Source organism: Erythrolamprus reginae, chromosome 3 (genome assembly GCF_031021105.1).
Source record: "Erythrolamprus reginae isolate rEryReg1 chromosome 3, rEryReg1.hap1, whole genome shotgun sequence".
Taxonomy (NCBI): domain Eukaryota; kingdom Metazoa; phylum Chordata; class Lepidosauria; order Squamata; family Dipsadidae; genus Erythrolamprus; species Erythrolamprus reginae.
In genome coordinates, this window is record NC_091952.1 from 242,901,224 (window position 1) to 242,927,501 (window position 26,278).

General features: G+C 40.4%; 1 protein-coding gene across 2 annotated transcripts in view; it reads left to right on the forward strand.

The window, feature by feature from the left end:
* The window catches only part of NSMCE2 (NSE2 (MMS21) homolog, SMC5-SMC6 complex SUMO ligase), a 368,866-nt gene that overhangs the window by 195,664 nt on the left and 146,924 nt on the right, over window positions 1-26,278 (forward strand). The gene's annotated exons all lie outside the window — the stretch shown is intronic.

The window sequence follows — 26,278 nt, forward strand, 5'->3', positions numbered from 1 at the left end:
GCTTATAGACGTTACATTACCCAACTAGGTAACATCATCAGTATGAGTGTTTACGGAATTTACTACCTGTTTATATACAGTAGCTTGCTCTTCTAGTTTTGATAGAGGTGTGGTTTCCTTCTTGGTGGTTTTGTGATTAAGAGTATTGTTTTCTGCCTGATTATCCGGTGTCGATCCCTGTTTATCTGAAGTTTTGGCTGCTAGCAGCGATGCCTTCTAATCTTTTTGCTTCCTTCCTAAGTTATGCATTGTCTCTTAAAACTTTTTCTTTTCTAAGTAGCAACTAATATCAATTAGTGTTGGAGTCTTGTAGAGGAGGAATGGAAAATAATTATCACTAGAGGAGTCGTAGCTCTAGATTGCTATTAAGTGACATTTTGCAAGGCATGAAATAGAGTAGGAACTGCTTGAAAATAATTAGGGTCTGGGAAGCAAGTGCAATGACAATATATTTTTTAAAAATCTGAAGTACTGTATTTATATTTTAATATTGGCCCTGACAGATTTTTTTTTTTAAATTCAAGTGTAATATGGGAAATAACTGCAATAAAATGTATTGAATGTTATAAATTTGTATCATTAAAAAGTTTGTTGTTGTTTTGAACATTGTTGAATGCATTTTTCTGATAGGAGCACATTTCTCCCTACTGAGAAGCATAACTTCCATTTTTCCATTTAAAAAGCTTATTTCCAGCTTATTTTATTAGGAACAATGATTTTGTCACAATCACATTACAGTGTTCCCTCGATTTTCGCGGGTTCGAACTTCGCGAAAAGTCTATACCACGGTTTTTCAAAAATATTAATTAAAAAATACTTCGCTGGTTTTTTCCCTATACCACGGTTTTTCTCACCCGGTGACATCATATGTCATCACCAAACTTTCATCTGCTTTTAATAAATATTTTTTAAAATAAACTTTAATAAATAAACATGGTGAGTAATAATCTAAACGGTTGCTAAGGGAATGTAAAATTGCAATTTAGGGGTTTAAAGTGTTAAGGGAAGGTTTGTGATACTGTTCATAGGCAAAAAATAGTGTATTTACTTCCGCATCTCTACTTCGCGGAAATTCGACTTTCGCGGGTGGTCTCGGAACGCATCCCCTGCGAAAAGCAAGGGAACACTGTATATCCTTTAAATTAAAGCTGCTTAAGATACCATACATTGATTTTTTTCCCATCGGCCTATCTAGTAAATCAGGGCAAAATCTATGTGGTGCCTTTACTCCGTGATGGGGTGCCAATTTTTTTTTACTGCCACACTGTGGGCATGGCTTATTTTGTGGGTCATGTGACCAGGTAGGAGTGGCTTGCCAGCCATGTGACCAGGTGGGAGTGGTTTGACAATCATGTGACTGGGTGGGAGTGGCTTACCAACCAATATAAGTTTTCAAATAGATGCTTGGACTTTTTTTAAGTGGATTAAGTCACATTGTTTGAATAGTCACAAAAAGGACAAATGATAGACAGCATTATTTGTTGAGGAGCACAGTTACATTTTAAGGTTTGGTACTGAACCCACCAGGTTTAGTAGGATAACAGATTAGGCAAGTAGCTCAATTTTCTTTAATTGCTATAAAAGTTCAGTCCTAGATAATGATTAAAAGGATGAAAGCGTTTATGGGTAAAAAACATACTATTTAATTATTTCCTATTTTAAAAGTAATTAAGGATCATACTAAGGTACTAGGGAAGGAAGGACAATAAAATACCCATTAAGTATTCAATAAATAGTACATAAATTTGCTACCCCAGTGAGTCTCCCCCCCCCATGGGGGCAGCAGCTTATTACTGCCTTTACTAAAGAAGAATTCCTTGGATTTCCTTGGACTTTAAAAATAAGACAGCTTTATTCATTGTTGATAAAATTTGGATTATAATACAGAGCATTCCTGAACTGTAATTCCTATTGCCTTGCTATTGTTCAATATTTCACCCAAACCAAAACGTCTGAATTTGCCTTTGAGGTTTTTGCTTCAGCTCAAAATCCTGATGGGCCCACATCCATTGGAAACATTTTATTTGCCCCAGCAAAATCCATCTCCCCCTTCGTCCAATTCCTAGACTATTTCATCACGGAGACTCTCCATATCGTATTGTGAAATTCCACCTTGGTAGCAGTGCTAATTAAAGTAGTTTCTGTAACTGGCCAACGTTAGGTCAAGCGTCGTCATTTCTTAAAATGTTTGTTAGGCAGTTATTCCATAATGCATGTCTTTAGCAATCTTCCCTCAATTTATTGTACAACCTTATTAAGTCATCCACTCGTTCAGATGAGATATTCTGAATGCTAGAATGTGTTTATTCATCTATGGAAGATATATATTGTGGTTTCATAGACACCACCCTGTGTAGGAGGTGAAGTAGCTTCCTGCCGCTGTGGCAAGGGAGACAACCGAAGTGACTTTTGACCAACATTAAGTCACATCAAAAATGGCCAACCCATCCGCTTCACGCTGGCGGACTTTATGCATGAGAGGCTGTGGCCTAGAATGTTTCTTGCTGATGGTATATTTATCTAATTAGTGGGAGTTCTTTCTCAACAGCTTAAGATTAGTGTCCCAACCAAGAGTGAAGACTCTGCCATAATTATCAAAGTAAAAAAAGAAGGACCAACTCATAATACTCTTCAATAATTCCAGAATTAAAACCAAGGCATCTCCGGGACCGCCTTCTGCCGCACGAATCCCAGCGACCAGTTAGGTCCCACAGAGTTGGCCTTCTCCAGGTCCCGTTGACTAAACAATGTCATCTGGCGGGACCCAGGGGAAGAGCCTTCTCTGCTTGAACCAACTCCCCCCGGAGATTAGAATTGCCCCCACCCTCCTTGCCTTTCGTAAACTCCTCAAAACCCACCTCTGCCGTCAGGCATGGGGGAATTGAGACATCTCCCCCAGGCCTATATAGTTTATGCATGGTATGTTTGTGTGTATGTTTTGCTTTTTAAATAAGGTTTTTTTTTTAGAGATTTTAAATATTAGATTTGTTATACATTGTTTTTATCATTGCTATAAGCCGCCCCGAGTCTACGGAGAGGGGCGGCATACAAATCTAATAAATAATAATAATAATGAATAGATTAGCCACAATCAGGAGACAAAGGTAAGATTCAGCAGCTTTTCCCCCACCAAAAAAAGGCTGTTTCATTTTATGTGTTATTTCATTTTAGTGTTGGTAATGACCTTTAAAGCCCTACATGGCACTGGGCCAGAATACATCCGGAACCGCCTTCTGCCACACAAATCCCAGCGGCCGATAAGGTCCCACAGAGTTGGCCTTCTCCGGGTCCCGTCGACCAAACAATGTTGTTTGGCGGGCCCCAGGGGAAGAGCCTTCTCTGTGGCGGGCCCGGCCCTCTGGAATCACTCCCTCCAGAGATTAGAACGGCCCCCACCCTCCTTGTCTTTCGCAAATTACTCAAGACCCACTTTTGTCGCCGGGCATGGGGGAGTTAGGATATTCCTTCCCCATGGCCATTACAAGTTATGTATGGTATGTTTGTGTGTGTGTGTGTTTGGTTTTTATAATAAGGGTTTTTAGTTGTTTTATTAAATTGGATTGTTACATGTTGTTTTTTATCATTGTTGTTAGCCGCCCCGAGTCTGCGGAGAGGGGCGGTATACAAATCCAATAAATAATAATAATAATAATAATAATAATAATAATAATAATAATATAAAATGACAATCCTAGGATAGGCTTGGGATCTTAGACTGGGATAGAATAAACCCACTCAAAACATTACCCCATCAGACCTGCTTTTTATTGCCTATGAAGGTCTGGACCAATGATGGCGAAACATTGCATTGCACCAGTAATGGGCAGCCAAAATTTTTACTGCCACACTGTGGGTGTGGCTTATTTTGTGGGTGTGGTTTAACGATCATGTGACTGGGTAGGAGTGGCTTGCTGGCCATGTGACCAGGTGGGAATGATCATCATCGTACAAGTTAAATCATCGTCATTCAACTTAACTGCTTGTTAAGTCCTTGTGTGCCCTCAAATACGGCTCTGTGTGCCACCTGTGACACGTGTTCCATAGGTTCGCCATCATTCAATTCAATTTAATTCAATTTATTAGACTTGTATGCCGTCCCTCTCTGAAGACTCGGGGCAGCTCACAACAGTAATAAAACAATATTGTAGCGAAACAAATCTAATATTAAAAAGAAGCATATAAAACCCTATCATATTAAAAAGCAAACAGCACATACATACCAAACATAAATATAAAAGTATAAAAATGCCTGGGGGAAAAGGTGTCTCAACTCCCCCATGCCTGGCGGTATAGATGGGTCTTGAGTAATTTACGGAAGACAAGAAGGGTGGGGGCAGTTCTAATCTCCGGGGGGAGTTGATTCCAGAGGGCTGGGGCCGCCACAGAGAAGGCTCTTCTCCTGGAGCCTGCCAAACGACATTGTTTAGTCAACGGGACCCGGAGAAGGCCAACTCTGTGGGACCTTATCGGTCGCTGGGATTTGTGCGGTAGCAGGCGGTTCCGAAGGTACTCAAGTCCACTGCCATGTAGAGCTTTAAAGGTCATAACCAACACTTTGAATTGAAACTGATTGGCAGCCAATGCAAGCCACGGAGTGTTGTAGAAACGTGGGCGAATCTGGGAAGCCCCACAATGGCTCTCGCGACCGCGTTCTGCGCGATCTGAAGTTTCCGAACACTTTTCAAAGGTAGCCCCATGTAGAGAGCATTGCAGTAATCGACCTCGAGGTGATGAGGGCATGAGCGACTGTGAGCAATGGCTCCCTGTCCAAATAGGGCCACAACTGATGCACCAGGCGAACCTGGGCAAACGCCCTCCTCGCCACAGCCGAAAGATGATGTTCCAATGTCAGCTGTGGATCGAGGAGGACGCCCAAGTTGCGAACCCTCTCTGAGGGGGGTCAATAATTCCCCCTCCCCCCTGGGTAATGGACGGACAGATGGAATTGTCCTTGGGAGGCAAGACCCACATGGGTCTAGACTGATTACTGATATTGTTGACTGGAGAAGATGCAATTTCAGTCCAACATCAATTGGAGTGCCACAAGGACGTCAATTAAAAAAATGTTTCATCATTCTATTACAAAACATTGGCTACAATTTACATTTCTTTCTGTAAATGCCTATAAAATAATAGGGCAATACAAGAGCCAAATAATGGTTTCTTAGTTGAGAGGATTAAATTGCCAAAACCTGTTTTGTGGTTGCAAAGAAGGCTTTCGTGACAGAAGTCGAGCCCTGATTAGAAACTCTAGGCAGTCATCATTTTATATAGAATGCATGAAAGTCAAATTTACAATTTCCGGTCACAATTCAAAGTGTTGGTTAGGACCTATAAAGCCCTTCATGGCACCGGACCAGAATATCTTCGGGACCGCCTTCTGCCGCACAAATCCCAGTGACCGGTTAGGTCCCACAGAGTCGGCCTTCTTCGGGTCCCGTCAACTAAACAATGTCATCTGGCGGGACCCAGGGGAAGAGCCTTCTCTGTGGTGGCTCCGACCCTCTGGAACCAGCTCCCCCCTGAGATTAGGATTGCCCCCACCCTCCTTGCCTTCCGTAAACTCCTTAAAACCCATCTCTGTCGTCAGGCATGGGGGAACTAAAACATCTCTCCCTTGCCCATGTTGTTTTGCTGTTTGATTGATTGTGTGCTTGGTTTTTTTATATATATTGGGATTGTTTTATGAATTTCTTAACTTAAAATTGTAATTGGATTGGTGGGCATTGGATTTGTCTCTATGTAATGTTTTTGCTATTCTTGTGAGCCGCCCCCAGTCTGCGGAGAGGGGCGGCATATAAATCCAATAAATCTAATCTAATCTAATTTCCAGTCTCCCAGTAATTACATGGCTTTTTCTTACTAGTTTCTGCTATGACATTTACATTTCCTGTCACATGAATCAAAAATGGGGGGGGGGGGGGGAGGAAATAAGCCTTTGTCAACAAAGGTTGACTCCAATAATGTGCATAGGGAGGGCAAGAATTTCAGAATTAGTCACAACCCAGAGTAGATGGGATGATCGATTAATTAATCTAAGACGCACAACTGTCTAAGGTGAACAATAAAGTCATATACATAAGGCAAATGGTGATCTGGTCACATTGATTGAGGATAGGCTTATTTCTTCCTGACATCCAATATACTTCTTCCTCCCCTTGACATTTTACACAAATAATGAAAGTTCCCAGATTTAATGCTGTTCTTGAAGCCACAGAGGAAAAAAAGTGGGGTGTGTGTGTTAAATTTCACTGATTTCCTGAATGCCATGGACTTGGCTCTAGTTAATCCATTCTGACATGAAAAATGAAAGTCTCAGTCTGAATATGTATTCTCCAGAATCTACGAGGGTCACCCAGAAAGTAATGCACCACAATTTTCTTCAATTATTATTTATTGAACACAATGAAACACACAAGAAAGAATGATGTTTCTTCTACACACCCTATTTTTTCCACGTAATCTCCATCCCGCTCTATGGCCTTCCTCCAGTGAGACACAAGGGCATGCATGCCCTGTCGGTACCACTTCTTGTTCTGGCCATTTCGACACTGTGCGAATCACACTGTGCCCAGCGACTAACCGTACTTCTGTCGACTGCAGATTCTCCATAAACCGTACATAAACATTTGTGAATGTTCCCAATAGTTTCTTTCTCCGCAGTGAGAAATTCAATGACGACACACTGATTGTGAAGTACATCGCTTACAGATGCCATTTTGAAAGACTGTTGCAGCTACACTATCTGTCTGAAGAAGCACAAAATTTACACACACACTCCTGACAATTCAAATAATGTATATCTAAAGTTTTGCATTCATACCATTGCTGTAGGCTGAGAAAAAAACCGTGATGCATTACTTTCTGGGCAACCCTCGTAGGGAAATGGGATGCACCTCCCCGATTAATAAACCTAGTTTCTCTGAATTATTCTAATCTCCTTTTGAAACTGGTCGCCACAGATATTCTCCTAATTGTCTCTATATAGCACAACAACAATTTCCATAATTTAACCATGCAATTTGCAAAGAAGGACACCTTTTAACCTGCTGTGGTTTTCCCACCACCGTTTCATTTTAGAATCCCAGGGTCTTATTTTAAGAGGAAGAGAAAAAAAGCCCCGTTCACATCCTATATTCCACATATGAAGGTAAAACGGGTCCCTGTGGTTTATAATCCACCGGCCATTGTTGATTCTAGGGGGCAGTGCCCATCTCCATTTCAAGGCTATTGAAACCAGCGCTGTCCGAAAACATTTCCACGGTCATGTGGCCAGCATGATGTCATGGAGCACTGTTATCTTCCCACCAACGTGGTACCTGTTTATCTACTCACATTTGCATTCTTTCAAATTGCTAGGTGCAGTTTCAAACTGCAAACCGCAGGAGCTCAGGAAAGGACAGGATCTCAGGGGTGAAATGCTCCCAGTTCGCTCGTGCCTATTGGTCATCAGAGAGCCAGTCACAAAGGCTGGAAGCATGAAGCTCCCGCCCACCCTCCCGGACGCTGCCATTTGGGTTCTTTTACATGCAGAGAACTCTTTACACCGTCTATTGTTAAAATCCTCTCATTTTCTAGCTTTATCCATTCTCTTATCCATAGTAGGTTGGCCGCTTGGTAGTGTAATTCTAGATTGGGAAGACCAAATCCTCCCCTTGTTCTGGAGCCTTGTAGAGCTTTAAGTCTAATTTTAGGTTTTTTGTTATTCCATATGAATTTAAATATTATACGGTTTAAGTTTGTGAAAAGTTGCTTTTATAATTTGGCTGGTGCCGTCTGAAAATGATATAGCCATCTGGGCAGTATTATTATTATTATTATTTATTAGATTTGCATGCCACCCCTCTCCATGGTACAAATCTAATGGTTAAAAAAGGACAGTTTAAAACCCGCATTATAAAAACAGTCATGCATCCCAAACAAACCATACATAAAATGAAACAGCCTGGAAGAATCAATTTCTCCATGCCTGACGGCAGAGATGGGTTTTTAGGAGTTTGCGAAAGGCAAGGAGGGTGGGGGCAGTTCTGATCTCCAGAGGGAGTTGGTTCCAGAGGGTCGGGGCCGCCACAGAAAAGGCTCTTCCCTTGGGCCCCGCCAGATGATATTGTTTCGTTGACGGGACCCGGAGAAGGCCAACTCTGTGGGACCTAATCGGTCGCTGGGATTCGTGTGGCACAAGGTGGACTTTATCGTTTTAATTCTTCCCATTATTGATAGATTTAATCTGGCCCATTTTCCTAAATCTTCTTTAGTTTTATTCATTGGTCTTCAGAGAGCCGGTCACGAAGCGAGCATGAGGCTTCGCCCACCCGCCTGGACACTGCCATTTGGGTTCTTTTACATGCATAGAACTCTTTACACATGCGCGGAGGGTAAAAGAACCAAAATGGTGGAAAGTGGGCGGAGCCTCGCACTCCCTTTGCGACTGGCTTCCCGAAGACCGATAGACATGAGCGAATCGGGAGCATTTTATCCCTGTGGGAACTCATCCCATTGCTCAGGTCTCAAACCTGGACTGCTGGTTTCCAGCTTCTTAACCACTAAGGTCCACCACACCATCCATATAGAATCATCTAATAAATCTGATTCACGTATGCCACTCTCCTTTATTACTTTTCCTCCCAAGGGCAATTGTGTTTTTTTTCCACTAATGGGAGTTGCTCCATTCCACTCAACATGCAACTGGTATCTTTTATAAGTGTACAAGTAACCATTTTGGGATGTGGCAATCAGAACTGTACCCTAATTACAAATACAGACACATCATCAATGCATATAGGGTATTATATACAGGTAGTTTTTTTAAAAATCAGCAGGCTGCGTATTGTAATACGGTGAATCAGATCATCTACAATAACTTTTCGTGGTTATTAATTTAAATCAGATCCTATCACTCTCCATGTCAATATTTTTTTTACTTGCAAATACCGGTAGATCACATTATAGTTATTATTTAGTCTGGTTTGGTTCTGCAACCCAAGACCGACACAGACTTCAGAGGAGAATCAGAACTGCAGAAACAACAATTGCTGCCAACCTGCCTTCCATTGAGGACCTGCATACTGCACGAGTCAAAAAGAGGGCTGTATTTTCTTTTTCTTTATCTTCTTTTACTTTATGTCATTTTTAAAAAAATTCAATAATGAATGTAAGCAAAAAAGTATTTTATGCCCCTGGATTTCAGTGTTAATCATTAAAAAAAACATTTTATTAGGTTACAAGATACAGGTAAATTTCAATGTTCAATGAACTCAGAACATAGATTAGTATATTACACTTTTAATTTAAAAAAATTTTTTTTAGGTTAATTGAAGATACTTGGTTAAATTCCAGTGTAATTTAACCTGTATTTGTGAATTTGCCTTTTTGCGTTTACATTTTATTGAGGAGATCCTAAGTTTTACCAGATTTTCAGAATAGAATAGAATAGAACAGAACAGAACAGAAAAGTTGGAAGGACCTTAGAGGTCTTCTAGTCTAACCCCATGCTCAGGGATATCATTTCAGACAAATGATTATCCAAAAACTTCTTTAAAACTTCCAGTGTTGGAGCACCCACAACCTCTGGAGACAAGTTGTTCCACTGATTAATTGTTCTAATTGTCAGGAGATTTCTCCTTAATTTTAGTTTGCTTCTCTCCTTGATTAGTTTCCACCCATTGTTCCTTGTTCTGCCCTCAGGTGCTTTGGAGAATAGCTTGACTCCCTCTTTTTTTATGGCAACCCCTGAGATATTGGTTCTCATGTCCTTCTTTTCATTAAACTATACCTACCCAGTTCCAGATTGAAGAAATCCTGGTCTAGCCTATCCTGATGTTATTCTTAATTAAGTGGATAACATGATAAATAATAGTTTTTAGAATCCTATTTTGGCTTAATCAGGCCGTGGGAATTTAAATCTTGGGGATATTCTAAAAATTCTTCCACCCTTATCTGCTATAACTTTACCCTCTGATCATTTCAAGAATGGGAAAAATTATAGCAGATAAGGTTGGAAGAATTTTTAGAACATCCCCAAGATTTAAATTCCCAAGGCAATGACTACTTCAGCTTCAACCGCAATAACACAGGAGCACGCAACAGATTCAAACTTAATACGAACCGCTCCAAACTTGACTGTAAAAAATATGATTTCAACAATCGAGTTATCGAAGCTTGGAACTCATTACCGGACTCAATTGTGTCAACCCCTAACCCCCAACACTTCTCCCTTAGACTCTCCACGATTGACCTCTCCAGGTTCCTAAGAGGCCAGTAAGGGGCGTACATAAGTGCACTGGTGTGCCTTTCGTCCCCTGTCCAATTGTCTTTCCTTTCTCTCACCTATCATATATATATTCTCTTCCTTTCATATATCCTCTTCCCTTTAAGTTCACTTTCACCCTCTTTTATTATCACATGTCTATCTTTCTTCTTATGTATTTGTGTATTGGACAAATGAATAAATAAATAAATAAATAAATAATAAATAAATAAAATAAGGCCCGATTAAGGCAAAATAGGATGCTAAAAACCATTATGGCACAGGTGCCCCGGAGAAGGAAGGAGGGAGATAAATTTTTACTGAGATCTTATTCCAGCAAGATAGAATCTACTGTATCTAATTGGATACCCATCTAGTTTCAACTGGCGCACTTCCACTTCTTTGATGACATCCCAGTGCAAAAAGGTGGACTCGCAGGATTAATCCAAAACTCTTTGGTAGCATTATCTTAAGGCGAACTTCGTGGATAGTCATCAATTTGAGCCTCGTTCTCTCAGTTTATACTAATATAAATCTACCACAGTAGGGGAGTCAGTTGGTTACCATAATCAAATAGCCAGGTAAACAAGTGATTTATTTCCCAATAACTTTTTTTCTCTCTCTCATATGATGGTGACAAACTCCGTTGCACAAGAACAGTCATATTCCAAAGTTGTAATCAGGTTCTGGAGGACTTAATTGCACAATTGCTTACTGTGTCACATTGTGATACAATGACCTTGCTATGGGAAGGGACACTTTTCCGACTCCTAAAAACTCTGCTTGACTTCAGCCGTGTGGACTAAATACTGACAACACCCCCCTCCCCCTGTTTTTAATCAGCTGAATTCAGGGACTCGCTGACTTGTGTCAAGTTTTCGTATTCGTGTACAGTGATCCCTCGATTATCGCAAGGGTTCCGTTCCAAGACCCCTCACGATAATCGATTTTTCGCGATATAGTGGTGCGGAAGTAAAAACATCAGCTGCGCATGCGCGCCCTTTTTTTCCATGGCCGCGCATGCGCAGATGGTGTTTTTACTTCCGCACCTGGGAAGACCCAGGGAAGGTTCCTTCGGCTGCCCAGCAGCTGATCTGCTCGGCAGCGCCGCAGCAGCGAGGAGCCGAAGATCCGGATTTCCCCGCCGCCCACGCAAAGGGGAAACCCGGATCTTCGGCTCCTCGCTGCTGCGGCGCTGCCGAGCAGATCAGCTGCTGGGCGGCCGAAGGAACCTTCCCTGGGTCTTCCCCGCCGCCCACGCGCCGCTCGAGAGCAAGAGGGGGAGAGATAGAGAAAGAGAGAGAAGGAAAGAAAGAGATGAGAGAGGGAGGAAGAGAGTGTGAGAGAGGAAGAAGCAAGATAGAGAAAGAGAGAGAGAAAGGAAGATGAGAAAGGAAGAGAGTGACGTCATCGGGTGGGAAAATATTTTTAATTAATATTTTTTTTTAAATCGCGATATAGCGTTTCGCGAAGATCGAGATCGCGAAGATCGAGGGATCACTGTATTTATAAATCAGTGTGCTAGATCAGACGTAATGGACACTAGCCATGTTAGCAATCCATGAGTCTCTGGAGGGGGTTGGGGCTTATTGAAAACAAATTTCTATTTTATGGGAAAGTCTTGATAAAAGTTGATTTGTGTTTCAAATCCCAGTCGGTGCTGTTTGCATTGCTTTCCTATGCTTGTAAGGCAGGGGTGTTTTCCCCCCACCCCTTCTGGATTGAATAAATCAATATGCAAGTTTAATGCTGAAGCTCCCCTTCATTCAGTCTTAATGTTTAGGGCCAAATGCACCATTAATTATCTTAATTAATTTTTAAAAAATAATATTTATTAAATATAGAAAATTAAAATTATTATTTATTTATTGATTGATTGATTGGTTGATTGATTGATTGGATTTGTATGCCGCCCCTCTCCACAGACTCGGGGCGGCTAACAACAATGGTAAAAACAACATGTAACAATCCAATTTAATAAAACAACTAAAAACCCTAATTGTAAAAACCAAACATACACACAAACATACCATGCATAACTTGTAATGGCCTAGGGGAAGGGATATCTTAACTCCCCCATGCCTGGCGACAAAGGTGGGTCTTGAGTAGTTTGCGAAAGACAAGGAGGGTGGGGGCCGTTCTAATCTCTAGGGGGAGTTGATTCCAGAGGGCCGGGGCCGCCACAGAGAAGGCTCTTCCCCTGGGGCCCGCCAAACGACATTGTTTGGTCGACGGGACCCGGAGAAGGCCAACTCTGTGGGACCTTATCGGCTGCTGGGATTTGTTTGGTAGAAGGTGGTTCCGGATGTATTCTGGCCCAATGCCATGTAGGGCTTTAAAGGTCATTACCAACACTTTGAATTGTGACCGGAAACCGATCGGCAGCCAGGGCAGGCCGCGGAGTGTTGCAGAAACATGGGCGAATCTAGGAAGCCCCACGATGGCTCTCGCGGCCGCATTCTGCACGATCTGAAGTTTCCGAACACTTTTCAAAGGTAGCCCCATTTATTATATAAATTTATTATATAATAATATAATATAATCATTATATTATTATAATATTATATTATATTATAAATTAATTTTATAATTATAAAATTAAACTGTTAAAAAGTACATTTAAAACCATGTACATGGATTGGTATAAATGAGTAGTATTGAGTAGTGTGTTGTTTAAACTGTTTTTTAAATTTTAATTTGGATTTTAGAAATTGCTCGGTTTTTTCCCTTGACTTCTTTTTATCATTGTTATTGTAATTTTATACTGTTGTGAGCCGCCCTGAGTCCTTCGGGATTGGGCGGCATAGAAGTCAAATTAAATAAATAAATAAATAAAACAAAACATTAAACCACAAACTTCAAACTATACAAGCATAACATATAAACAAAAAAAGAACAAAAGCCAAAACCTTCTAACTCTTTCTTTTACAGTAAACTGCATTGATGTTATATTTCCATAGCCACTCCTACACAGTCACATGACCATTAAGCCACACCCACAAGTAAAAATTTTGGCTGCCCATTACTGCTGACAAGCCGCTCCTACCCGGTTACATAACCATCAAGCCATATCCACAAAATACACCGACAGTGTGGCAGTAAAAATTTTGGCATCCCATCACTGCCTGGGTCCTCATTTTACCAACTGCAGAAGGATGGAAGGCTGAGTCAACCTCGAGTGTAATGCTTCATAGTCACTGAATATCCTCAAAAGAACAATGGAAATACATCTGATACCTAGGATAAACGTTTAGAATGAACAGTGAATATAATGTAGACATTTCATAGAAACATAGAAGACTGACGGCAGAAAAAGACCTCATGGTCCATCTAGTCTGCCCTTATACGAATTCCTGAATTTTATCTTACAATGGATATATGTTTATCCCAGGCATGTTTAAATTCAGTTACTGGGGATTTACCAACCACGTCTGCTGGAAGTTTGTTCCAAGGATCTACTACTCTTTCAGTAAAACAATATTTTCTCATGTTGCTTTTGATCTTTCCCCCAACTAACTTCAGATTGTGCCCCCTTGCTCTTGTGTTCACTTTCCTATTAAAAACACTTCCCTCCTGGACCTTATTTAACCCTTTAACATATTTAAATGTTTCGATCATGTCCTCCCTTTTCCAGACTATACAGATTGAGTTCATTAAGTCTTTCCTGATAGTTGTAAGAGATATTAGATATTTAAATATGGAATGTACCTTTTATTTTTAAAATCTCTATACCGTGATTTATTCAACGTTTGCTTTTACCTATCCGTACTACCAATTTTGATGTAAGGTAATGAGCTGCTGAAATTAAAACTAGTTCATATTCTTAACACAGCTCCACCGTACACCCGCCCACCTTTTTTCTCATTTCTTTCTCTTTTTCTTCTCCTTTGTTTCTTTCTTACCTTCTTTCTTTCCTTTCTTTGTAAGTTTATATGTTTATTGATTGTTTTGTTTTTATATTTTGGCCTATCATTCAAACACACGACTATTGCCTATGTAATGTGCTAGGTCTCAATTGTCAATTGTCGTTATAGGTCTTTTATCTATTTATTGTATATTTGTAAATAAAAACTTTTTTTTTTTAAAAAAGTCTTTCCTGATACATTTTAAGCTTAAGACCTTCCACCATTCTTGTAGCCCGTCTTTGGACCCGTTAAATTTTGTCAATATCTTTTTGTAGGTGAGGTCTCCAGAACTGAACACAGTATTCCAAATGTGGTCTCACCAGCGCTCTATATAAGGGGATCACAATCTCCCTCTTCCTGCTTGTTATACCTCTAGCTATGCAGCCAAGCATCCTACTTGCTTTTCCTACCGCCCGACCACACTGCTCACCCATTTTGAGGCTGTCAGAAATCACTACCCCTAAATCCTTCTCTTCTGAAGTTTTTGCTAACACAGAACTGCCAATGCAATACTCAGATTGAGGATTCCTTTTCCCCAAGTGCATTATTTTACATTTGGAAACATTAAACTGCAGTTTCCATTGCTTTGACCATTTATCTAGTAAAGCTAAATCATTTACCATATTACAGACCCCTCCAGGAATATCAACCCTATCGCACACTTGTACCGTGTAATGTGGTTCTTACACTAGAGGATCTCTCTCAAAGCAAGTTTTAAACATGGGACCAAGCTGCATCATTATTGCTGATTTCTCACTTTTCTGGGGTGAGAACGATAGGTAGGATGAAGTGATGAAATGTGGTTTCTGCTGCACCCAGACTTGAGGGAAAAGATGCTTTGATTAAGGTTTGAGGAGCTTAACAGTAGACACAGAAGGAGATTTTAGGGCTCCATCAAAGAAGAAAATCTCAAAGCAGCTATGCAAAAAAAGCCAAGATTTTGTCTAGCGTAATCTCTGGTGTTTGCTGGATGGAGTTGTGAAAACTAGGGTCCAATTCATTGCAAAAATCACCTTACGTTTTTTCTCACTGGCATTTTCCCGTTGCTCAAAATTGGGTAATAATCACAATTGCCATTAGGTAATTATGGTGTTCCTGGTTTCTTTTCCAAAGTTCCTTTGCACTTTAGATTTTGACTTATGATGGTGTGTGCTTTCTAATTTCTCCCAGTTCTGGAGACCTCACCTACAAAAAGATATTGACAAAATTGAACGGGTCCAAAGACGGGCTACAAGAATGGTGGAAGGTCTTAAGCATAAAATGTAGCAGGAAAGACTCAACGAACTCAATCTGTATAGTCTGGAGGACAGAAGGAAAAGGGGGGACATGATCGAAACATTTAAATATGTTAAAAGGGTTAAATAAGGTCCAGGAGGGAAATGTTTTTAATAGGAAAGTGAACACAAGAACAAGGGGACACAATCTGAAGTTAGTTGGGGGAAAGATCAAAAGCAACATGAGAAAATATTATTTTACTGAAAGAGTAGTAGATCCTTGGAACAAACTTCCAGCAGACGTGGTAGATAAATCCACAGTAACTGAATTTAAACATGCCTGGGATAAACATATATCCATCCTAAGATAAAATACAGAAAATAGTATAAGGGCAGACTAGATGGACCATGAGGTCTTTTTCTGCCGTCAGACTTCTATGTTTCTATGTTTCCCCAATTAGGAAGAGTTGAACTGCCATTTACTCCTATGTGTTCAAAATACATTCATTGAATGCATTCATTTATTGCCTTGCTTCTGTACTGCTCTTATTCTAAGAGAACAGAGTAATTCACAAAAGAAATGTTGAAACGTTCTTGATATAGCCAGGGAATTAATTGATAAAAATTGTTGTTGCTGTTAGCTGTGGACAGAAAGTGTGAGTGTATATATATATATATATATATGTCACATGTTTTTGCTGAATTTGAAAATTAAGGGAGACTAGGATAGATCTATTTCGGCATTATTTTGGCCTCATCAGCTAACCATACCCTCACTGGGACTTGAAACCTGCAACCTTTGCCTTGTAAAGCAGAGAATTAATCTCTAGGCTACAGTATCCAATCCTTTCAGCTCTGTACCAGGGAAGGGTTACATATTTTTTGTGTAGAATCACCCTGGTATATTGAAGGAACATCACAGCTCCTTTTTGGCCTCTCGGCCCAACCCAGGGCCATTTCCAATGCAGTTAATTTACTCATAGCCGACAAACTATATTCTGTATGTGTCACATGTTTTTGCTGAATTTGAAAACTAAGGGAGACTAGGATAGATCTATTTCGGCCTTATTTTGGCCTCATCAGCTAGCCATACCCTCACTTGGATTTGAACCTGCAACCTTTGCCTTGTAAGAGAGAGAGAGATCTGCTATTCAACCTATCTGGAGTTCACCTGGTCTAAAAACTTCAGAATTTTGTTCCAGCTTGTGAAAAAGCCAACATAACTGTTCCCTACATCCCATTGACCCATAGATGCTCATAATATTATTTATTTATTGAATTTATATTGCCACCTATTCTCCCATGGCGACTCAAGCCATCTTGCGGAATATAAAAAAACACATTTAAACAATAAAAAGCTCCAATTGGAAAATATCCTTTGATCGTGTCTGGACTTTTCAAAGTTTACAAGTTGTAAAAAAATATATCTCCTTATCTCCCCAGTTATCCTAGTGTAAATCTCTAATACAAGGTGAGCACAGATTCGGAGCTTCTCCCAGAGTTGTGCAACGGAAATTGCAGAAATCTGATGAAATTATTTGCTCATTCCTTCTAACTTCTCAAAATAATAATAATAATAATCAATTAGCGTTGAGTCCAACCGCTTCACTAAATGCTATATCATAAATGCGGTACGGTTCAGTGAAGCTGTTATTTTAGATGCCGAACCTGAAATGTAATGTCCTCTTTAAAAAAACTATTCTGACACCCACTTCGTTATTATCGCCAATTTTTTTAAAGAGTTGACCGTCAACTCAAATTACGAAACACCTGGAAAACAAGAGCTACCAATGTGATAAAGGAAAACAAGCCCTGGCATTTTGCATATTGTTGTGTTATGTTTGCCACCTAATGAAAGATGCCATTAATTTACTTAATTGTATGGATTTGGATTCATTCTTCAGGAAGCAACATTGTGTGACATGCATACACTGTGGGTGTTGAAGAGATAACTAGTTCTATGGAGGATCCAGATTTGATTAGATAATCCATGACAAGGGTGGGAACAGAAGGAGAAATACCAAATAAATTTAATGAACTCAATCTGTATAGTCTGGAGCAGTGATTTTCAACCTTTTTTGAGCTGTGGCACATTTTTTACATGTACAAAATCATGGGGCACATTGAGCGGGGGCGGAGTGGGGGGGCTAAAAAAAGTTTGGACAAAAAAATTCTCTCTCTCTCTTCCTCCTTTTCGCTCTATTTCTCAACCACTTTCTCTCTCTCTCTTCCTTCCTTCCTCTCTCTCTCCATCCCTCTTTCTTTCTCTCTTCCTTCCTTCCTCTCTTTTTTGCTCTTTCCATCTCTCCCTCCTTCCCTGCCTATCTTTCTCTCTCTCTCTTGCTTTCTTTCTCTCTCTTGCTTTCTTTCTCTCTTGCTTTCTTTCTCTCTTGCTTTCTTTCTCTCTCTCTTTCCCTCTCTTTCTTTCTTTCTCTCTCACTCTTTCTCTCTCTTGCTGAGCTTCACGGCACACCTGACCATGTCTCGCGGCACACTAGTGTGCCATGGCTGGTCTGGAGGACAGAAGGGAAGGGGGGGGGCATAATAGAAACCTTTAAATATGTCAAAGCGCTAAATAAGCTTCAGGAGGGAAGTGTTTTTAATAGGAAAGTGAACACAAGAACAAGGGGACACAATCTGAAGTTAGTTGGGGGAAAGATCAAAAGCAACGTGAGAAAATATTATTTTACTGAAAAAGTAGTAGATGCTTGGAACAAACTTCCAGCAGACGGGGTTGGTCAATCCACAGTAACTGAATTTAAACATGCCTGGGATAAACATATATCCATCCTAATATAAAACACAGGAAATAGTATACTAGATGGGCCATGAAGTGCCTGTAAAAAACCTCAGAAAGGTCTCTGGATGAATTGTCAACCACATGGCGAATGCAATTAAGTACCTATTTTTGCACACTCGAGTCAAAAGACCACATTCATGTGGTCTGAACTGTAACTAACCAAGCAAAAGATTTTGGAGTCCCAGAATGGGTAGCAGAATGGAGATGTCGACTTAATGCGCGGCAGCTATAAAATAAGCCAATTCCTTGCTAGGAGTCCTTAGGAAATGTATTCAAAATAAAAATGCTGACCCTGTGGTGCCCTTATATCAATCTGTGCTTTGCCTCTACCTGGAATACAGTGTATTGTTTTCACTGACGCTTCCAAAAGGATAAAGCTGAGCTAGGGGGAAAAAAATGCCAAAGAGAAATAGCTGGAAAATTGAAGGATTGCATGGCATGGGGAAATTGATTGCATGGCATGGGGAAATTGAAGCTGATTGGAAAGAGTCTTAAAACAGACAAGAGAATGTACTTCATCATATGACTTAATAGAGCAGTGATGGCGAACCTGTGGCACGGGTGCTTCCAGTGGCACGCGGAGCCATATCTGCTGGCACACGAGCTGTTGCTAGCTCAGCTCCAACGTGCATATATATTTATTTATTCATTCATTCATTCATTTATTCATGTATGTATGTATGTATGTATTTATTTATTTGTGCAATACACAATAATACACAATGAAGGTAATAAAGGAAATAAAATTAGAAAATAATAGAAGAGAGAATATAGGAATAAAATAAATTGATGAGAGAATAGCTAGCATGATTGGCTCAGGAATTCTGGGATTGAAGTCCACAAGTCATAGGAGAGCCAACTTTGCCTACCCCTGGTCTAAGGATAAGGTTTTGTGGGTTAGATGATGATACTACAGCCTGGTAGTGAGTTCCATGCATCAACTACTTGGTTACTAAAGTCGTATTTCCTGCAGGTGAGTTTGGAGAGGATTGTATCTGTTGTGTGCTCGTGTGTTGTTGTGATTGAAGTTGAAGTAGTCGCTGACAGGAAGGACATTGTAGCGGATGATTTTATGGGCTATGCTTTGGTCATGTTTGGGTTAAAGTGTTGGGTTTAGGTGGCTGACCTTGTCTCATTTTAAGGCACTGTAGGAAATAAGAATGGTAGTGCTTACTCGTGGGTTTTGGAGCGCTGGACCAGATCTTTTGATTGAGTCCATGATTGCTCTCGCAGCTGCAGAGTGGGCCTTCTCCGGGTCCCGTCAACTAAACAATGTCGTTTGGCGGGACCCAGGGGAAGAGCCTTCTCTGTGGCGGCCCCGGCCCTCTGGAACCAACTCCCTCCTGAGATTAGAATAGCCCCCACCCTTCTTGCCTTTCGCAAGCTTCTTAAAACCCACCTCTGTCGTCAGGCATGGGGGAATTAAGATATTCTTTCCCCCTAGGCTTCCACAATTTATGTATGGTACGTTCGTATGTATGATTGGTTTTAAAATAAGGGTTTTTAGCTTCTTTAGCATTGGATTGTCGCATGTTGTTTTTACCACTGTTGTTAGCCGCCCCGAGTCTACGGAGAGGGGCGGCATACAAATCCAATAAAATGAAATGAATGAGCATGGGAGAGGAAGCAACTTAAAATTTTCTACGCAGCAAATTGCTTGAGCTTGAATTGATATCTAAAAAAAAAAATATCCTGCTCATATCTTGGCCTGAAGGAATATAGTTGACTTTTGACTTACTCATCAGGTAGATGAGGAACTCAGGAAACAGACCTCAAAAGACAGAGGAAGTGAGAAGCCAGAGGAGTGTTAACAGTGTTAGCAAATGGTGAATAAACAGATTGTGATGTCATCTCTTCCCCATCTTGGGTCCAAAGCCTTCTTCTAGGCATCCTTCTTATGCAAGCACATTCTTTTTAAAAGAAACACTTCATTTTGCATGTGGAAGAAGAGGAAATCCGATTTTTAAGAAGATAACCTGCCCTGTGCACACTGAGAAACATATGTATAAGGAACTAAAGAAGTTTTTTGGATGAGAAATGAAACGTTTTCAAAGAAAAAAAACAAGAAAGTCCAGCTGCCTTTTGGAAAAGTACCTAGATGATTGAGATCAACATATATAATAAGGAAGTTTCTTCTTTCTTTTGTTTAAATCTGTTTGATTAGGCGTATGTATGTAACTAATGGAAAGGGAGCAGGATGTGAGAAGGGACCTGGTGGTGTTGCCAAAGCTTTTAACTTAAATTTGTGTTCAGTCCTAAAAGAAGACAGTTACAAAATAGCTGCAGATGCATAGAAAGATTCAAGAAAAAGACCAGCATGCTAATTATGCCTCTTTTAATGGGGACTTTAATAAATATTATCATGTTCATGATTTAGTTCAAAAATGTAATTGCATAAACGTCACGATAAATGCAGCTACTTGCTTATGAGATTCAGTTTATTTCCTTTAGTAAATAAATAAATATAAATATAATGATAGTAATAATAACAACAACAACAGAGTTGGAAGGTACCTTGGAGGTCTTCTAGTCTGACCCCCTGCTTAGGCAGGAAACCCTAGACTACTTCAGACAGATGGTTATCCAACATCTTTTTAAAAACTTCCAGTGTTGGAGCATTCACAACTTCTAGAGGCAAGCTGTTCCACTGATTAACTCAGTGTTTTTCAACCAGTGTGCCGCGAGACATGGTCAGGTGTGCCGCGAAGCTCAGAGAGAAAGAAAGCAAGAGAGAGAGAAAGCAAGAGAGAGAAAGAGAGAGAAAGAGCAAGAGAGAGAGAAAGAGAACAAGAGAGAAAGAAAGCAAGAGAGAGAGAGAGAGGGAGGGAAGGAGAGAGAGAGAAAGACATAGAGGTACGTAGGGAGGGAGGGAGAAAGAGAGCAAAAAAGAGAGGAAGGAAGGAAGAGAAAAAAAGAGGGATGGAGAGAGAGAAAGAAAGAGGAAGGAAGGGAGAGAAAGAGGGAGGGAGAAAGAAATAGAGCGAAGGGGAGGAAGAAAGAGAGAATTTTTTTGTTCAAACTTTTTTTAGCCCCTTCCCCACCCCCGCTCCATGTGCCCCAGGGTTTCGTAAATGAAAAAAATGTGCCGAGGCTCAAAAAAGGTTGAAAATCACTGGATTAACTGTTCTGACTATCAGGAAATTTCTCCTTAGTTCTAAGTTACTTCTCTCCTTGTTTAGTTTCCACCCATTGGAATGTGCGAGAGCATCCTTGCATGAGATTTTGCTTGCTGCACATGCACAGAAGCCAAATCTTGTACATTGCGTTGGGGGAAAGGAGATGGAATGGAGAAAAAACTATTTATTTATTTAATCATTCATTCATTCATTCATTCATTCATTCATTTATTTATTGGATTTGTATGCCGCCCCTCTCCGCAGACTCGGGGCGGCTAACAACAGCAGTAAAACAGTATATAACAAAATCCAATACTAAAAACAGTTAAAAACCCATTATATAAAAAAACCAGTCATACATACAGACATACCATGCATAAAATTGTAAAGGCCTAGGGGGAAAGTGTATCTCAGTTCCCCCATGCCTGGCGGCAGAGGTGGGTTTTAAGAAGCTTAAACCTGCCTTCCATTGAGGACCTGTATACTGCACGAGTCAAAAAGAGGACGGGGAAAATATTTACTGACCCCTCGCACCCTGGACATAAACCGTTTCAACTCCTACCCTCAAAACATCGCTACAGAGCACTGCACGCCAAGACTACTAGACACAAGAACAGTTTTTCCCCGAACGCCATCACTCTACTAAACAAATAATTTATTTATTTATTTATTTGTTTGTTTGTTTGTTTATTTATTTATTTATTATTTAGATTTGTATGCCGCCCCTCTCCGAAGACCTTTTACTAAATTTGCACTTCTATTCTCCTAGTTTTTCTCATCACTCCTATCCTCCTTTTCCTCCCACTTAGGACTGTATGACTGTAACTTGTTGCTTGTATCCTTAAGATTTTTATTAATACTGATTGTTTCTTCATGGCTTATTTGACCCCTATGACAATCATTAAGTGTTATACCACATGATTATTGACAAATATATCTTTTTCTTTTATGTACGCTGAGAGCATAGACACCAAAGACAAATTCTTTGTGTGTCCAATCACACTTGGCCAATAAAATTCTATTCTATTCTATTCCAATCTGAATTTTCGCTACCGGGGCCCCAATCCCAGGTGTACCTGCTGCAACCCATTACTGCAGACAATGTGACCACATCATCTCTTATTGATATATTTGTTTGTTATTTATATGGTTGTCTGCTTACATCTTACCTTTATTATTTTTACAAATAGTTTAATTTTCCCTTCAACAACAACCCTGTGAGGTGAATTAGAATGAGAGAAAGTAACTGGCCCAAAATCACTCAGTTTTCATAGCTAAGGTGGGTCTTGAACTCACTGTCTCCTGCGTTGTAGCTTGGTGCCATTTTATGGTACATTACAGTGGTACCTCTACTTAGGAACATGATTCATTCCGTGACCAGGTTCTTAAGTAGAAAGGTTTGTAAGAAGAAGCAATTTTTCCCATAGGAATCAATGTAAAAGCAAATAATGTGTGCGATTGGGGAAACCACAGGGAGGGTGGAGGCCCTGTTTCCTCCCAGGAGATTCCTAGAGAGGCCCCATGGAGGCTTCTCCCTGCCATTTCTGGCCCTGTTTCCTCCCAGGAGATTCCTAGAGAGGCCCCATGGAGGCTTCTCCCTGCCTTTTCCGGCCCTGTTTCCTCCCAGGAGATTCCTAGAGAGGCCCCATGGAGGCTTCTCCCTGCCTTTTCCGGCCCTGTTTCCTCCCAGGAGATTCCTAGAGAGGCCCCATGGAGGCTTCTCCCTGCCTTTTCCGGCCCTGTTTCCTCCCAGGAGATTCCTAGAGAGGCCCCATGGAGGCTTCTCCCTACCTTTTCTCGCCCTGTTTCCTCACAGGAGATTCCTAGAGAGGCCCCATAGAGGCTTCTCCCTGCCTTTTCCAGTTACAGTTTCAGAGGCTCGGGTTTTTAAGTGGAAAAGAAGAGGTGAAAAAATCTTGAACACCCGGTTCTTATCTAGAAAAGTTCGTAAGTAGAGGCGTTCTTAGGTAGAGGCACCACAGTATTTAACTTCCTCAAATTGAGTATTTTTAAAACACCCTTTTGCCTAATTCACTGCAGGTCAACTGTTGAAGAATTGCAAGTAGTTCCGAGGGCGTGTGGCAATGATTGTGACATTCCTACCACAAGGTACCCTTCCATCTTGCGTGAATTGGTCAGAGTCTCTTCGCAACATGGAATGGGAAGCATTACTACATGCTTGCAATTACTAAAATATTAAGTTAACTAAAGAAAACCAAAATCAATACATTGCACCTATAATCAGGTTATTTTTTAAAAAAATAATCACCGCAGCTTCTTCACCAAATCAAAAGAAATTGCCTCTATTTCTGTCCTACTTTTTCTTCAAGGATGTGATGCTGGACTGTATAACTGTTTTCCTTTTTTATTTCTCTTCTGTGAAATTGCTTAGACTCTGCTTGTCATTTATCATAACAGGCACACACACATTCCCCAAAGGAATACATGAATACAACATTTCCTGGCCTATATTTTCTGCTCTGTGTACCGTATTTTTGGAGTATAAGTAGCACCATTTTCCTCCCTAAAAGAGATTGAAAATTCAGGTGTGCCTTATACTCTGAATGTAGCATTTTCCCACCCAAAGCTTTTTTTTCCAGCCCCAACTAGGTGCTAACCATCTTCCCAGCTCTTACCTTGCAGGTTCTTTCATTTTCTGCTCTGTGTACCGTATTTTACCGTCCCAGCTCTTACTGGCTTGCAGGCTCTTTCATTGTTACTCTCTGCAAAGAATATTTTCCAAGCCCTAAGTCTTTGCAGGGTTTTTTCATTGCTCTAAATTGCTCTAAGTAAATTTGTAAATTTGTATCCCTAGCATTTTCCCACCCAAAGCTTTTCTTTTTCAGCCCCAACTAGGTGCTAACCATCTTCCCAGCTCTTACCTTGCAGGTTCTTTCATTGTTACTCTCTGCAAAGAATGTTTTCCAAGCCCTAAGTCTTTGCAGGGTTTTTTCATTGCTCTAAATTGCTCTAAGTAAATTTCTTTGTATCCCTACTCAGGTGCTAATGATGTTCCCAGCTCTTACTGGCTTGCAAGCTCTTTCATTGTTACTCTCGATGAAGAAGGTTTTCCAAGCCCTAAGTCTTTGCAGGGTTTTTTCATTGCTCTAAATTGCCCCCCCATAAATTTCTTTGTAGCCCTACCCAGGTGCTAATGATGTTCCCAGCTCTTACTGGCTTGCAGGCTCTTTCATTGTTACTCTCTGCAAAGAATATTTTCATAGCCCTAAGTCTTTGCAGGGTTTTTTCATTGCTCTAAATTGCCCCGCATAAATTTCTTTGTAGCCCTACCAAGATGCTAATGATGTTCCCAGCTCTTACTGGCTTGCAAGCTCTTTCATTGTTACTCTCTGCAAAGAATATTTTCATAGCCCTAAGTCTTTGCAGGGTTTTTTCATTGCTCTAAATTGCCCCGCATAAATTTCTTTGTAGCCCTACCAAGGTGCTAATGATGTCTTACTGGCTTGCAAGCTCTTTCATTGTTACTCTCGATGAAGGTTTTCCAAGCCCTAAGTCTTTGCACGTTTTTTTTTTAAATTGCTCTAGATGTTTCTTTCCACCCCTAATCAGGTGCTAATGATTTTCCCAGCTCTTACTGGTTTGCAAGTTCTTTCATTGTTTGTCTCTCTGAATAAGGTTTGCTTTAAAGCCCTAAAATAATGTACTGAAGCAGACCAGACTAAGGATTCTAGCCAGATGAATATCTGGTAAGCAGACTCTTTTCCCTATTTTCTTTCCCCAAAACTAAGGTCTATCTTATACTCCGAAAAATATGGTATTTAGTACATGATGCTGATTTAATATTTCTCTGTTGATATCCCAAACACTGATGGACTACTGCTAGGTGCAACAGAGGCTTTCACCAATTTGTCTTCGAATTTTTGAAAGTAGTGGTTTGAATATGTTCTAGAGCAGGGGTCTCCAACCTTGGCAACTTTAACTGGGAGTTGGAATCTGCCAGTCTTAAAATTGCCAAGGTTGGAGGTTCCTGTTTTATGAAACTTAGCTTCTATGACAGTGGTGCTCAACTTTCTTAATGCCATGACCCTTTAATACAATTCCTCATTTTGTGGTGACCCCCCCCCCGTCAACCATAAAATAATAAAAGTATTAGGAAACTTAGAGCTTTCTTTCTTTCTTTCTTTCTTTCTTTCCTTCCTTCTTTATTTCTTTCTTTCTCTCTCTCTCTCTCTCTCTTTCTTTCTTTCTTTCTTTCTTTCTCTTTCCTTTCTTTTTCCCCTTTCTTTTTCCCCTTTCTTTCTTTCTTTCTTTTCTTTCTTTTCTTTCTTTCTTTCTTTCTTTCTTTCTTTCTTTCTTTCTTTCTTTCTTTCTTTCTTTCTTTCTTTCTTACTGTGACTTGTATGCCACCCAACTCCATCCAGAATGGAGTTCTAACTTACTCATTGGCGTGTGCTTCTTCCTGTACTGTGGTTCTGCCTCATGAATGCATGTGCATTTTGCACATGCGCGCATGCGCAATCCTGAAAATTTTTTTGCAAAAAAAAAACCAAAGCTGGAAACAAGATGGCAATGCATGTGCAGTGCCAGAAATTTGGCTTCTGCGTATGCTCAGAAGTTCCCATGATACAGATTTTTATTTTTTATTTTTTGAAGTAGTCACATTTGCATGTTAGATGGACCTGCCTGGAGACGAATCGAGGAGCATTGGAAAACCATTGCAAATACTGTATGTGTTTTCCGATGGTCTTAGGCGACCCTGTCACGACCCACAGGTTGAGAATTACTCTTCTATGGTGTTTGGAATGGTATGTTGGAGAAAAATTGGCTTTCAATTGGGAGGTATCCTCAGCTTAACACCGTCATTGATTTCTGTTGCTAAGCAAGACAGTTGTGTCTTGACTCCCCCGAGCCGTTTCCCGTTTTATGCAAGGTTTGTCTGAGATGTATGATTGTTTTTTTATACGTAGGGTTTTAAATTGCTTTTTTATTGTTGGATTTGTATCATGAGCCGCTCCGAGTCTCCGGAGAAGTGCGGC